This window comes from Haliotis cracherodii, unplaced genomic scaffold (assembly GCF_022045235.1).
Source record: "Haliotis cracherodii isolate W230 unplaced genomic scaffold, xgHalCrac1.p SCAF_5, whole genome shotgun sequence".
Classification (NCBI taxonomy): Eukaryota; Metazoa; Mollusca; class Gastropoda; order Lepetellida; family Haliotidae; genus Haliotis; species Haliotis cracherodii.
Genome location: NW_027266308.1, coordinates 18,281,881 through 18,296,521, shown reverse-complemented (window position 1 = coordinate 18,296,521; position 14,641 = coordinate 18,281,881). Strand labels below are relative to the sequence as shown.

Below are 14,641 nucleotides of genomic sequence, written 5' to 3'. Positions count from 1 at the left end.
TAATTCACCGGACAGTTAACAAATGATATTATTTTAGAATTTCATGGAAAACATACGTTTATTTCTGTTATAATAACGATCTGTTAACGTAGTGAACAATCTAATTAATATTCATGAGTTGTATCTGCTCAAGTGTATGCGTTGTAACATTTGGATCGAGACTATATCCCATATTTGGTTATCACGTGACCTCACGGGAAAAGAATTTTTTTTAAACTAAAGATTTTTTAAAAACAAGACAGAAAATATAATAACAAATACTAAAATATCGTTGATAGCAATAGTTATTTGAAAACTTGTTCATCCGTACTTAATTATTGACCATAAAAAAATGATATCAATCATCACAGAAAACAAAATGGCGGTCAATCAAGATTCATTATACGACTAGCTACTGAAAACAATAAAATCTGCAAATCCTCATTGTATGTCAACCAAGTGAAAAAGTCGTTAACCACGACTTATAAAATGATTGGTCTGGCAGATCCGCTCGACTGATCTGCAGTCACGCTTTCGCTATCATCTGAGGTTACGTATCGTAGCATTGCGAGGATAATGAGGTAGATCTACATACTTACTTACTTTGGAGATTTAACGTGCGCTTTCCGACTGATGCGTATTTCGCACGGGCCCGGCCAGGCCATTTAATGTGTTTCCGAAAGGGGCGAAAGTGGCCTGTGCAACCCAAGAGGGGGGCTTTAGGGGTTGCTTATATAGAATTTGGGAATTTTGAGATTTGGAATAGATGCCGATGGGGTTGGGGAGGAGAACTAAGGGAGCTGGGTATGGTGGATGTTTGTTTGTTTATGTAATTTTGATTTGGTAGATTATAGTGTTTTTAGATGCGTTTTATTAGTTCCGTTTTGATTAAGAATACGCCTAAGGCCTTGAAGTTTTCTAGTTTATTTTGTGGGTTTAGTATTGCTTCTAGAGTGAGAGCCTTGTTTAGATTGAGGGTGGTTTGTAATACGGTTCGATGTGTTGTATAGTGTGTGCAGTGGATGAGTGTGTGTTCTGGGGTTTCTAGTTGTTTGCAGTGTGGGCAGTTACCTGTTTTTTAAATGTTTTAGATGGTTATTTAGGTTGGTGTGTCCTGTTTGGAGTTTAGTGATTACTCTGTCGATGTTTTTTGATGGATGGAGAATTTTTGGTTTGGTTAGTGGTTTGCTGAGTACTTTTTTGATTTGGCTATTTGAGTTTAGATAAAGGTTATGCCATTTTTTGGTGATTTTTTGCTTGTTTACGCTTTTAATTACTGATTTTGAGATTGGTAAGTTTAAGCTTATTTCTGGGATTTTGAGGGATAGTTTAGCTGCTTTATCGGCGTTTACATTACCGTATATTCCTACGTGGGCGGGTATCCACAAGAAGGTTATTTGTTTGCCTGCCTTAGTTAGGTCGTTGGAGCTTTTATGTATTTGATTTATTAATTTAGGTCGGTTTTTGGTATTTTTGTTTTGGAGGGCTTGCAGTCCACTTAGGGAGTCGGTAAGAATTAGGATTTTTTTGTGTTTTTTGGATGCAAGGTATTTATGTACAGTTGTAAACACCTTTCAATCAAATTAACAAGATGTTCTCAGTAATTAATCCTCGACTCAGTGTCTTCAATCAGTGTCAACACAGTTTATTGCCTATTACAATGATTGACTGCTTGGACTATGATGTAGGTACAATGTATTTACAGCAATCAAAACAAACAAAGCTTGTCAGTGTAGATAATCGTTATTGTGTTACAACTGCAGACAGTAACTGCTCAGTCCTAACTGTTGATAATGTCCGGTCAAAATTTAAGAATGTCTGGACAAAACTTTTTAAATGTCCAGACCGAAAAATTTAAATGTCCGGTAAGCAATATTTTAAACCGGACATTTGAGATTCCCAATCGGACCTGTCCGGAGCATATGACCGTTTCCGGACCCCTGGTCAAGACTCACAGAGAATGTATCATAAGAGGCAAGCCCATGACTTGCCACCATTAGCAACTGGACAGAGAGTCAGTATTCAAGATCAAACAACAGGACTGTGGACTCCAGGTACTGTCAAGCAGAAGTGCACAGAGCCAAGGTCATACTTAATTGAAACTCCAAATGATCGTGTATTCAGAAATCGACGACACATCTTAGACTTAATTTCTCCAAGAAAGAAGGTAACCTTTAGAGAAGAAGAAACTAATAGACAGAATGATAATAACACCAAATGAACACAGAGAAGTAATAGCTGACACAGGAAACAAGAACCAGCTGAACAACAAATGAGTTCCTGATAGAACCCCACAACGTAGAAGACCATGTGAGAGATGTGTTCCAATGACATTAAGTGACAGTGTCAGTGATTGTGATAGATCGAACCAGATCAGGCAGAGCTATTCGCAGACCTGATAAATTAAATCTGTGACTGTGTTGATACTCTAAGATCAAGAGTGACTGTTTAAAGTTGATGTTGATAATTTACAAGTTAATGATAAAGTTAGAGTTGTCTTAAAAGTTACAAAGTGATTAAGCTGAAAATTGTTACTCCCTGTGAAGATATCTTGAAGCAGAGGATGTAACAGATTGACATTAATATACCTATAATAATATATGATTCATAATTATCCGTCAGGAAACTAGCATCTCAGACTATCAGCATTGTACATCTATACACATGCGCAGCGTGAGTCCCAGTAAGATGTCAGCCTGTACAGACGTCTCTTAGTATATCAGTAAACAGTGATGAACCAAACCCCGCGTTCGTTACGCAGTTATCAGCTGACACGACAACCTGAGGATATTACAGAGACTACACATTTACTATGTTTAGACAAATATATGTCATGAAATGTTTAACTTTCAAGGAAAAAATATCTGAAAATGTGAAAACTATTTCCATTTGCATATTTATCTTCCATGTGCTGTTATCAAAGTACTTGGGAGAGCTGGCGATATGGTCACTTTGATGTGTCAAGCTGTATCGTCATGCACCTCATGGTCGCAGTTAATTATGCACAACAATATGCGTACCAAAATGCTTGCATTAGAACCGTCTGCTATTGCAGAATAAGAGTGTTGTTTACAAACGAGAGAAAAGTCCGGTTTCGTGATAAGCCAACACCCGCAATGCAGTCACCGGAGCAAAATTCTTCCGCTGAGCCAAGTTTGCTCGGGTGTTATCGGCTATTGTTTACAAACAATGCTTCAGAACGGCATGGACTGTCACTTTTAAGTCCATGGACATCGAGTGTATCATATTTATCATCCTACATATGTGTAAACTAATTTACACACCAAAAAAGGGTTGCTTGGGGACGGGTAATAGCGAAAACGTCACCGATTGGCGAAAACGGCACTTTGACTCAAGTGAAAACGGCACCTCGAATCAAGCGAAAACTGCACCTTATAGGTTTTTTTTAACTTGGTCAAATAAATGATATTAAAATTACATTGTAACTTTACATTAGAAATTAGCCTCTACTCCAACTATAATTCAACTTAGCTTATACGCAACTCAACTTATTGTGAAAACATAACATGCTTTGAAAAAAAATAATAGAAATTAAACCCACATCGTCTCTTACAAACACAAATAATTGTGAAATAAAACAAGTAAGAAATTAGCCCCCTACTCCAATTTACTAGGGCGTATGTGCGCAAATCTTCCCCATCTCGTCAAGAGGAGATCTTCGACATATGGCGACGATACAAGGATGGAGATCTCTCCCTGACCCAAGCACTCTCACAATGTTCGATTGTACATGGGCCAATATTGTGAACACGATGAAGATGACGATGGACATGCCGACAAAACTGAAGAACTGTATGTACTTATCTGTGAAAACAGGAAATACCATGTAAATATACATCACATACATCCAATAACATGTAAATACATCAAATACCATGTAAATACACCATATATGATACTACAAAAATCGTTGGTATTGTTAAAAAAATAGAGGTGCCGTTTTCGCCCGACACATAGTAGCCGTTTTCGCCAAATGCGGTGCCGTTTTCGCCAGAGACATCGGTGACGTTTTGCTGAGGTGCCGTTTAACAACATTACTTGCTGGCCAGGCAAACAAGTGACTGAGCAGGGTCAATGATCCACAAAACCGGGACTCAATGACACGCAATCAGCCAAGTTGCTTGGGATGGGATACTTGGTGCCTATCCTTTAAGCCAATCTCATTAAAATCAGATCTTAGTTCTCGCTACCGCTAAACAAAGCTTTGTTTAGCGGTAGCGAGAACTAAGATCTGATTTTAATGAGATTGCGTTTAAGCCTGCACCCCTTGGGGACACACTGAGAGTATGGTTTGGAAAATGCATTATGAAACTGAAAAGTATTCTGTGAATTTTTTGAATAAAAAACACAGTAGCTAACATATTCTGTAGCGGCTGCAAGACCGAGTTCGATTGTGAAAGCGGTTAATACACCAAAAATCCATATTGCTTACGTCGATAATATCGTAAAAATAAAGTTACAAACCTTGAATTCAACGTTCCATGCACTACTCAGATCTCCCGCCACATTGAAAGGAAATTATTCCAAATTCGGGAACGATACATTAAATATCAAACGAAATAGGAATTAAGTCAGTGGATTGTAGTTCCCTAAAAAACAAAACCACGAAGAAGTATTGCCACTGGCTTATATTTTAGTGTGGTTTATAAGTGTTAGGGCCAAATAACGCTAAACACTCAATAAGTCAAACAAATTCAGATAAACAAACTTACTCGAACTGGTTCCAGTGCTGGTACGCGCCGCAAGCTTAGCGCTTTTATTCCGTGGGCTAGACAAGAGCCTAAGCTGGGCCCCGTCTCCAATATCACAATGTAGGTGTCACGAAATATATTCGCCCCCAGAATAAAATCTCCCCTCGGCGAATTTATACCGGTACAATTCAGCCCCTCTCGAAATAAACTCTCCCCCACCCTACGAAATAAAATCTCCCCCCAGAATATTTCCTCCCCCGGTCGTTTTATAAATACTTGCCATGCAGTTCAATAGGTGATGTTATTTTGGGTTAGGTAATGTTGTAATCTATTTTTAGCCATTGATTCCATTAATTTGCATAAGTTTTAAGTTAGGGATATTGGTCTATATGAGTTAGCTTGATTAGCTGGTTTATTAGGTTTAGGGATTGGTATGACTAGGGCCTGTTTCCAGGGAGTAGGAACCTGTCCGTTTAGGTAGATGAGATTGTAAAGTTTGAGTAGTGCCTGGAGTAGTTTTAGCGGGAGATTTTTAATTATTTGGTAAGAAGTTAGGTCAAATCCTGGGGCTGTGCCCTTTTTCCTGTTTTGGGTTATGTAGAGGAGCTCCTCCATTGTGAAGGGTTGGTTTATTTCTAGATTGTTATTGTTTGGTTCTTTTGTGGGTTTGTTTTTTGTTTTAAGTTTATCTTGGAATTTTTGGCTGATGTTGGTGTTACTGCTAACGGCTGAAAAGTGGTTGGCGAGATTATTTGCTTTTTGGGCGGGGTTGGTTGAGTTGTTAAAGGGGCACTGATCTAACGCAATTCCCCGGACTGGTTGTTGCCTTTGTTATTGGGTTTTTTTCCCCTTGAGTACCCGGATGATACGCAACGCAACTGAGCGTGACCAGAGACTGGGCTACCGTCTGCAAGGACAGCTAAATAAACTTGGAGACTTGAGGCAATATTTGTTTTACGCATAAACACTGATTGGTTAACTGTGATCTATAAAGATTTCGACAAAGGGCGCATGCTAATTAATTTCTTCGGCCTAAACAAACAGACAAAAAGAACGGCGGAGCTTATCGGATGTCGTCATTTGGAAATACGATTACTACTCCACGTTTTCTCGTATAACCCTACACTTGTGTATTTGTCGTCATTTACTTGATGCTCAGTTAATGAATTTATTACAGGTACAATTAGTGGTAGCACCACTTAGATTACCTGACAAAGGTTCCCATTTGGCATTTATTGTGTCTGGGGTAATTATTCAATCTAAATCCAGGTTTGAAGTGAGGTGAAATGTGTGTTATGTAATATGCACGTGGCAGCCCAGCAAGAGATGAATGATTACTTACTTACTTACGTTTGGAGATTTAACGTGCGCTTTCCGACTGGAGCGTATTTCGCACACGGGCCCGGTCGGGCCATTTAGCGTGGTTTTGAAGGGAAAATAAAGGTGTTGCAACCAGATGGGGTTTTTAGTGGTTGCTTATATAAGTTTTGGAGATTTTGAAATTTGGAATGCATGCCTAGGGGTGTGGTAGTGTACTAAGGGAGTGTGTTGGTGTGTGTTTGTTTGTTTATGTGGTGTGGTTGAGTGTTTTTAGATGCGGATCATTAGATTGGTTTTAGTTAAGTATACGCCTAGTGCTTTAAATTCTTCTATATTGTTATGTGGATTTAGGATTGATTCTAGGGTTATGGCTTTATCTAGTTTTAGATTTGTTTGGAGTGTTGCTCGGTGGGTTTGGTAGTGCGTGCAGTGTAAGAGTGCATGTTCTATTGTTTCCAGGTGTGGGCAGTGTGGGCATTTTCCGGTTGCGTGTTTTTTTTATTTTTAGGAGTTGACTGTTTAGTTTGGTGTGACCTGTTTGGAGTTTGGTGATTATTCTATCAATTTTCTTGGATGGATGGAGGATTTTAGGTTTGGTTAGAGTTTTTTTGAGGATTTTGATTATCTGTGTGTTTATTTTTAGGTATGTCTTATGCCATTTTTGAGTGATTTTACGTTTGTTAATGCTTTTGATCTCTGCTTTAGATATTGGTAGATTAAGGCTTATTTCAGGAATTTTGAGGGATTTTTTGGCGGCTTGATCGGCGTTTTCGTTTCCATATATTCCTACGTGGGCTGGGATCCAGATAAATGCTATTTGTTTGCCTGCCTCTGTTAAGTTATTTGCGCTTTTGAGTATTTGGTTAATGAGTTTAGGGCGGTTTTTGGTTTTTTTATTTTGGAGGGCCTGTAGTCCACTTAGTGAGTCTGTGAGTATTAGGATTTTTTTTATGTTTTTTAGCATGTTGGTTATGGAGGGCGGATGCTATGCCCATTAACTCTGCAGTGAAGATGGATTGGTTGTTTGGGAGTCGATAAGATTGTGTGTTCCTATTTGGTTGTGCTATGTGGACTCCGAAACCTGTGCGATTTGTGATCGGATCGGAAGATCCGTCTGTGTAGATGTGGCACCAATTTGGCCAGTTTTCGTGTATGTAAGCTAGTGTGGTGGATTTAGCTATGTTTGGATCGGTTTGTTTGTTTATTGAGTTTGCCAGAGATGTGTCTATTTTGGGGATTTTTAGTTTTGGGGTAAATATATTTGATGGTTTGCAGTTTTGTTGGAGGTTATCTATTTGGTTTTCGTTTAGGTAGTTGAAAATTCGTTGAGATATTGGAGTAAGTAAAGGGTGCTTCCTAGTTAGAGCCTGGTTACGAGGGCGGATATTTTCGTTTAGGAGGTTTTGGATGAGAGGGTTTAATTGGGACGAGGCCCAGAAATTAAGGGTTAAGTGTTGCCTACGTAGGTTTAGTGGCATTTCTCCTGTTAAGGCCTGAAGTGAAGTGAGAGAGGTGCCATGTTGGGAACGTGTGACTATTTTAAGAGCTTGGTATTGGATTGAGTCTAGTTTTTTGGTTAGGTTATTGCTAAGCGTATCATAGATCGCACATCCGTAATCTAATTTAGACCTAATTAGTGATGTGTAGAGAGAGAGTAGAGTATCTTTGGAGGCCCCCCAGTTGGAGCCGGTGAGGCATCTTAGTGCGTTTAGATCTTTGCTGCATTTAGTTGTTAAAGGGGCACTGATCTAACGCCATTCCCCGGACTGGTTGTTGCTTTTGTTATTGTTTTTTCCCCCGTGAGTACCCGGATGATACGCAACGCAACTGAGCGTGACCAGAGACTGGGCTACCGTCTGCAAGGACAGCTAAATAAACTTGGAGGCTGGAGGCAATATTTGTTTTACGCATTTTTGCATAAACACTGATTGGTTAACTGTGATCTATAAAGATTCGACAAAGGGCGCATGTTAAATAATGTCTTCAGCCTAAACAAACAGACAAAAAGAACGGCGGAGCTCATCGGAAGTCGTCATTTGGAAATACCCCAGATGGTTATAGTTTAATATTAAAAAACGTATCCATGCAGTGAAAGCATTTTCGGATTTCGGATTGTGTAATACGATTACTACTCCCTTGTTGTCATCCACGTTTTCTCGTATAACCCTACACTTGTGTATTTGTCGTCATTCACTTGATGCTCAGTTAATGAATTTATTACAGGTACAATTAGTGGTAGCACCACTTAGATTACCTGACAAAGGTTCTCATTTGGCATTTATTGTGTCTGGGGTAATTATTCAATCTAAATCCAGGTTTGAAGTGAGGTTATGTAATATGCACGTGGCAGCCCAGCAAGAGATGAATGATCAGTTGATTTACTTTTTTTTGTAAATCAACGGATCGTTCCTAGTCATCAAAGGATTAACAGAAAATACGTTGATTGATTAATCACTGTTATCTTGCACAGTGGATATGTCAAAAGTGAGTGTTTACATGTCTAGGTTTACTAAAACAAAGGGAATACACTCATATCATGGCGTGAAGTGCCGATGTAAAAACAACATACAATTTGTTCAAAGGGTTAACTGATAATACGTTGATTGGTTGCTCATTGTTATCAAAACTGAAAATAGTTGTCACGTGGCCTTTCTCAGCCGACCCTTGAGACTTGACACCCGAAACGATATATATCTTTAAGAATATTTAATAGTTACAGAGACACGTGACATCGAATAAGTTATTTTGTATAGCTGCAGACGAGTGGGATATTATTCCTTTGTGTGGATATTCACGGATACATTCCTCGAATAAGGAAGCTGCCTATTTATACACACAAATTTGGTAAGTTGTAATTATGGTATTTGCATTTTGTTTTCCTTCCTTTGAACCGATTCGTTCTTGTTTTTCTACGTCTTGGTTGGGAAATTCTTCAATGCGCGATAGACGTTGTTTTCACAGGTCTTTTCCTTTGTAAGCGTGTATAGATTACCGTCAATTTGTAAAATGTGATTCTCTCAGGCAATTTTTAAAATGTGTAAATATTTCAGTCATTTTGACTAAAAAATCTGTCCAGATTGATTAAGACGATCAAAAGGGTCTACAAACATCACAACAGATTATTATGTAGGATTAGAAGCCAAACAACATAGAAATGTACTTTTCAACGTAACATTTTCAGTCTCTTGGTGATGACATTAAACATCAAAATGTTTGGAATTCGTTATCATAATACAGATGGAAATGTTTTTCAGTCACTTTGTAAAATAACTGAATATTTAGACGTTTAATAAATTTGTTACACATTTGACAGTAAAAAAATATACACACTATAAAAAAAAAGCAATGCTCAGGTGAAATATTATTAAGTATAAAAATTGTTTAGTAACTTTAGAAGTTCTAGGACAGTTATTAACACGTGTCGTGTCAGCCCTATGGCATTCGCGTTTGTCCACTTCCAGAAAACATCCTGTGTTGGTTTAACATGAATTAATAAAGGTTAATTAGGGATGTCCAACACGTTAATTAATGTCAAAACACTGTCATTTCCTGCCCAGGATATCACACCCCTACACGCTAAGGTCGGTGAGAAACATTCTCATCAAAGAAAACACACAGTCAAGACTGTAGGTTCCCGTCGCCTAGCTACAAATCCTGTGATGTATTAATTAAAGGTTGAAGAATTTTGAACTGAACTGTCCGAAAGTTTATATCTAAAATTTTGGAATTGGATACAGTGATAAAGTCTTATATCAATATGTAGACTCATAAATATTGGTTTTATGTTTTAACGGAGATATGATGTTTTCTTATGAAATATCGCGTATTAGCGTAATTTGCATGCTTTACCATTCATTGTACCATTCTAAACCATGTGAATGTTGTAATATCAGTCAATCGGGTGGGAAAACAGCCCAATCCTCGCTCTATGAAGGGGTATGTCAATCATTTTGCAAGTTTAAATGACCCCTGATACTTTATGAATACTTTATGACAGTTTATGGAGTCAAAATCAATGCTGATTATTCATAAACTTAATGCTTCGTACTATATGCCTGTGGCCTCTTCAGTGCTGAATAAAGATTGAAAATACATCAGTCAATCAAAGATGAAGGTAACTTTATACATCAGAGTTCTTGAGAATTAGTTCATGTTTTGTTCTTAGACTTACATTTCAACCATCGATTGTGTTCACATGTAGACTCAAACTGGTATATTAAAAAATGTATACAGACAACAAAATTAACGGTATTAGAAACAACAAACTCTGTAAACTTTTAAGCATAGTTTTTGTATAGCATTTCAAAAGCCTGGTTTGTTTGCATTAAAATCAAAACAAAGGAATCTGTAATTAAAATGTGTAAGGTGAAAAAGCTTTTACATTAAAGAGCAAAATACATGGGGGAGAGTAAATATATAATTCTACATAACTTTTCTTGAATGGAGCACATTTAAAAAAAGATAATCCAAGCATATTCGATATTACCGTGTTTAAAGAATTTATATCAGTCATATATTTCTAACTTAGATCACCCGTAGGTAACCCAGATAAAGCATGCATAACGGGGAACATTGTAATGTTGGTACAGTTTATCGTGTCTTCGTGCTTTAGCATTACACATTTCATATTCCTCTAGGTTTTAATGTTTATTTGTTTATGTATTTTTTATTTATTTTTTTCTCTCCTTTATTTTTTCTGGGTTATATATTTATCTAAATATACATGTAGTTACTTGTGTGAGTGTAGTTGTTTGTTTTTATTTGTTTATTTTTATTTTTATTGATTTTGCGATTTTTTTCTTTCCGGGTGTGGGAGGGGGGTGGGGGGCACTTTTCCTTTCGTTTTTCATAATTATATTTTTTAAAAGTTGTATATAACGTATGAATCCCTTCTCAGATTCACCGCCAGCCCGATTGTAACAATTACATGATCACTTTGCTTTGTCGATGCCGGTTGATGTTGTTCAATAAAGGCTGATAGTGGGTGTTTTTGAATCTATTCTACATGCTAATCATTTCGGGAAGATAATACACATTTCTCTATATTTTGGGTTACTTTGCTTATATAATTTCTTAGTTTTACTTTTTCTCTTCTGCTGCGGTGATATCCATCCGAATCCAGGACCTTTGCATAGTCCAGATTTAAAGATTATATATCTAAACGTACACAGTCTTAAAGACAAAGCAGATTTTATCAGTGCTGAATTAGATACTTATGATGTTGTATGTTTAACAGAAACCTGCTTGCACCATGATATTCTAGCCACTGATATTACACTGATACCATTTTCATATCGTAGCCTGTATTAAGGAATATATTTTAGATCTAAAATCAGAGTATAACGCACAGCCTGAGCTGGAGGCGCGCGTGGATATATTGACAGTGTTTACGTAGTTAGTGTTAAAACCGAATGTTTGCGAGGATTAATAAGATTTCTGAATTCTGTTACAACAGTAACCGTACATGTATTTGTTACATTAAGTCATTTCATTCAAATTTGTTTGGTATGATTATGTCTTATAATTATTTTAGGATGGAAGGTACAGTTACCAAATAAAATATACTGAAATATCAATTCATTATGACCATATTTCATAATCTATTTTTTAAAGTAACCCTCCTTACATTAAAGATAACTATTTAAAGAATATAGTACTTAAAGACATTGCAACAAACCGAATAATCAGGGGGGAGACTTTATACTGAGGGGGGCGCGAAACATATCCGCACGGGGGAGATTTTATTTCAGAACAGATTCTCCGGGGGAGAATCTGTACCGGTATAAAATCTCCGGGGGGAGAGTTTATACCGGGACACCGGCACAGGCCAAAGAGACGATGGCTGTGAACGCCTTCGAAATATTAGACATACACTATGTTATGTAATTGTAACAGGATATTGTATATATAGTTTTCAGGAATATAGTTTTAGCTTTTTCATTCTAAGTAGTTTTATATATCTTCAGAAGTTGCTTGGGTTAAGAGTCTTACGTAATGTTTTAGAATTTTTGCAGTGAGCGTTTCACGCTATTGTCATACGTCGTTTAATGCTTATATGAGATATCAACATTATGTACAGCCAATTTAAGGATGTTGATAAAATGTACAAGCATTAAAAATATTAACCCCTATATAATTAATGATGACTCCCTCTATAGAATCCGACCTCGCAACGTCGGACAAGTAGATTTTATGTACAGGTGGCTATTTCCCACATATTCTCACAATCCTCACGTCGATTTCCCGTACCTTTTCTCCCAATACCGATTGTCATATGTCTCCCGGTTTGGGATGCGTTTATCTGCATTGACCTACTACAACTATGGGGAACAACAACGACGTCATAAAATTGCGAGCGCATGTTCGAATCTCCAGAAATGACGCCATTATAGAACAATGTTTTATCGGGAAATAAAGTTGCTCCGTACTTCACAGACTGGTTCCCATTTGTTCCTGCGATAATTGTGATTTTGACCTTGATTTGACTTTTGTACTTTGATCATGGTCTTACGCTAATTCTCTCAAAGTTCACTGTGGGCTCTCTCGGCTCATCAGAAATCACTTGATCAGCACAAATTTAACTTCATGTGCCTCTCGTAAAAGGCGACTATGCTTGTCACAAGAAGCGATTAACGGGATCGGGTGGTCAGGCTCGCTGACTTGGTTGATGCATGTCATCGATCCTAATAGCTGGATCGATGCTCATGATATTAATCACTGTATTGTCTGGTCCAGACTCAATTATTTACAGACTGCCGTCATATAGCTGGAATATTGCTGAGTGCTGCATTAAACAATAAACAAACAAACCAATCATGTGCTTCTTCTCACTAATGAAGACACCTGAATTTGTCCCATGAGGTTCAAATCCGGCTTCTGATATGGCCAAAATGCCAGCCATATTTAAAAAGCTATCAGTGGCCATTACTCAAACATTTTTAGTTCACCCATCGGTCTTATCTGTTACTACATTTCTTAGATATCCTCTGAAACTATGGGCCTATGAAGCTGAAAATTTACATGAATGATCCCATCTACTGTGTATCTATAATTTCGTCACAGGATTCCAATATTATTAATAACACTGCAGACATATATATGTATCATATCTGTTCATTACGCAACCATTTGACATGCAACAAGTATTAGTTATGTGGAATAAAACATACTACAATGTACATTTTTTGGCATGTTATGATTATCTGTCTAGCTTCGACCAGTCACAAAGGTAGACATACCCTGTTTTTTCTGTATTAAAGCAGTTTTTTTGTAATCTCCTTCAATACAGCAAGGCCTTTGACACTGAAACATGGTCAGATGATGTGTTTTTGGAAACACTTTGTATACTTCTCTGTACTTTTTGTTGTGGTTTCTTATTACAAAAAGTTCTGAAATATCAGATGATTCTAAACAGGGTATGATTGTCACATCGTGTGCTCTTTTATCATTACTTTTGGGATGTATTTTGGTAGGGGTAGGTGTCATCCTTAATACTGGAACAGGGCACCCAAACACACCATTTTGACATGTGAAAAGCATGCGTTTTGTCTCTGACTTGATTATATAAAGCCATGTCTTAGCAGTGTTAAGACACAGTTGATCTTTCACTGTCGTGAGACCTGGCCAGGAGAAAGGCTTTTGTGAGTATGATATTGTGTTATTTCAAGGATAAATGTGTGGAATAGTTACTTCCTGTTTAATCATAAATAAAGTTTGCTTTGCCAAAAGGATTGCCCATCATGGAAATATAGCTTGTTATATATGTTATTTTCAATGTTCTTAACTTCTGGTATTGAAAATACATGATAGTTGTCACCTAGTAGTTAGGCATTTTTAATGTTTTCAGGCCTTAGTGTGATTGCTCCTACTTGCGATCCCTAAATTGGTACATCTGTCACCGACCTTTGAATGGGACACCTGATTTTGTGAACTATGCTGACTTAACCTGATGTTGTGAACTATGCTGACTTAACCGGATGTGAATATTATTGACTGTAATAAATGTAATCAACCTAAAGTATTTTTCTTTTTCGTTTGTAATAATGTGTGCTGTAATATCCATAGTTCTACTTTTGATTTGTGACAATGGTATCAAATCCAGCATCAATCATCAATGCAGATACATTTTAGGTCTATGTACAACATTGTTATGAATGTAATCAGAAGTCATTTCATAAGACATGGAATTACATCATATTGAAACATTGTACATGTTTGCAATCATCATAGCTTATTTTGCATTTAATCACCTATCATGGTTAACATTTATTTTAAGTTATCCTATAATAATTAGATCCACATCAAGTGCTTTAATGAGTTACCATGGTGTAATATAAATACATCATTTCATATAATAGTTTAGCAAGTAATACTTATCAGGTAAAATGCATATATAAAATATCAGTAGTTTCAGTTAAAGCTTTTTAGATGGATGCTAGCCTAAGGTAATGGGAGCGCATCTCCTAGACATACTATTCAATAAAACAAGAGTTATGTCTACATAAACTAGTGTCCAAAAGAAACGATACCAACTTATTTTCAAAATTGTTTTGTACTAAGTGAATTGTCTAGTATGAAAACATGCCAATTCGTATTGCACATCCCAAACACAGCATAGTCGATAAAAAATA

At 37.1% G+C, this 14,641-nt stretch overlaps 1 protein-coding gene across 1 annotated transcript in view; it reads right to left on the bottom strand.

Moving 5' to 3' along the window:
• The window catches only part of LOC139442173 (exonuclease 1-like), a 121,078-nt gene extending 116,576 nt beyond the window's left edge, over positions 1 to 4,502 (bottom strand). Inside the window, exon 1 of the mRNA XM_071222960.1 lies at positions 4,465 to 4,502. The gene's annotated coding sequence lies outside the window, so the exon portion shown is untranslated. The remainder of the gene's footprint in view (positions 1 to 4,464) is intronic.
• Positions 4,503 to 14,641: the final 10,139 nt, after the last annotated feature.